Genomic DNA, 1,791 nt, shown 5'->3' with positions numbered 1-1,791 from the left:
AATGTACACACCCCTATTATGAAACTAATTTATACCTTTTATATGAAAGCTATAACCTAATAACAGCCTAAGAATACGGGGAGGGGGGAGGGAGAGAGGAAGGGGGAATGGGTGGAGGGAGGGGATTGGAGGGATCACTTCTGAGGTTTATCTTACAAGGGTACAAGTGAATCTTTCTAACAGTAGAATGTGAACATTTTAGAACAATAAGAAAATGACATGAAGGCTATGTTAACCTGTTTGATGGAAGTATTTCAGATTGTGTGTGACAACCCCACACTGTACCCGAGAAGTGCATTAATGTACATAGTTACCATTCAATAAAAAAAAAAAAAAAATAGAAGTAAACACCAAAGATAAAGTTATTAAAAATCAGTTTTTATATGGAAAAAAAAAAGAAAATGAACTTGGGCTAGATGTGAATGTATACTGCAAAGTCCAGGTTAACCAATGAAAAAGTAAAAACAGAAGCATGAGATAATAATACAAGACAGCGGAAAAAATGTGAAATGTTAAATTAAAACTACAGAAAGCAGAAGAGTGAAAGAAATACAGGGGGAAAAAAATGTGGGCAACGAACAGAAAACAGTAACAAATATGGTAGGTATTAATCCAATTACATTGGTAATCACTTTGAATATATATATATATATATATATATATATATATACACACACACAGAGGTTCTGTTTTGTTTTTTAAATAGAGACAGAGTCTGTGACATCACAGCTCATAGCAACTTCCAACTCCTGGGCGTAGGCAATTTCTCTAGCTTTAGCCTCCCAAGTAGCTGGGACTACAGGCACCTGCCACAACACCTGGCTATTTTGTTGTTGTTGTTGCAATTTGGCTGGGGCCAGGTTTGAACCCGCCACCCTAGGTATATGGGACCAGCGCCCTACCCACTAAGCTATAGGCACTGCCTCACCACTTTGAATATTAATGGTCTAAATCAGGCATCCTCAAACTACAGCCCGCGGGCCACATGTAGCCCACCTAGGACATTTATCTGGCCTGATGGGTGTTTTTGCCCTTGCTGTCTGTCCTGCTTAGCAGCCAGCTCGTCCCGGGCCCGCAGTCTGGCCCTCCAACGAACTGAGGGACAGTGAATTGGCCCCCTGTTTAAAAAGTTTGAGGACCCCTGGTCTAAACGTACCAACTAAAGGCAGAGCATCAGAGTGGATCAAAAAACAAGACCAGGGAAGCATTTGTGGCTCAGTGGGTAGGGTGCAAGCCCCATATACTGAGGGGTGGAAGGTTTGAGCCCGGGTCCAGCTAAACTGCAACCAAAAAATAGCCAGGCTTTGTGGTGGGCACCTGTAGTCCCAGCTACTCAGGAGGCTGGGGCAAGATAAGATAATCACCTAAGCCCAGGAGCTGGAGGTTGCTGTGAGCTGTGTGACAACACCACGGCACCCTACCAAGGGTGATAAAGTTAGACTCTGTCTCTACAAAAAAAAAAAAAAAAAAAAACAAGACCAACTCAATATGCTCCCTACAAGAAACCCACTTTAAATATAAAGGTACCTAAAATTCAAAGTAAATGGGCAGATCAAGAATAAAATACTTGGCTTGGCACCTATGGCTCAGCTCAAGTGGCTAAGGTGCCAGCCACGTACACCTAAGGTGGCGGGTCGAATCCAGCCTGGCCCGTCAAAACAACAATGACGGCTGCAACCAAAAAATAGCCGGGCATTGTAGCAGGTGCCTGTGGTCCCAGCTACTTGGGAGGCTGAGGCAGGAGACTCGCTTGAGCCCAGGAGTTGGAGGTTGCTGTGAGCTGTGATGCCA

General features: G+C 43.7%; 1 protein-coding gene across 3 annotated transcripts in view; it reads right to left on the bottom strand.

Moving 5' to 3' along the window:
• The window catches only part of LARP4B (La ribonucleoprotein domain family member 4B), a 95,517-nt gene that overhangs the window by 46,247 nt on the left and 47,479 nt on the right, over nucleotides 1–1,791 (bottom strand). The window lies entirely within an intron of this gene.

The sequence above is a fragment of the Otolemur garnettii genome, unplaced genomic scaffold (genome assembly GCF_000181295.1).
Source record: "Otolemur garnettii isolate 467f Iridium unplaced genomic scaffold, OtoGar3 scaffold00019, whole genome shotgun sequence".
NCBI lineage: Eukaryota > Metazoa > Chordata > Mammalia > Primates > Galagidae > Otolemur > Otolemur garnettii.
Note: the sequence above shows the minus strand (reverse complement) of the source record. Positions and strands in the feature narration are given on the sequence as shown.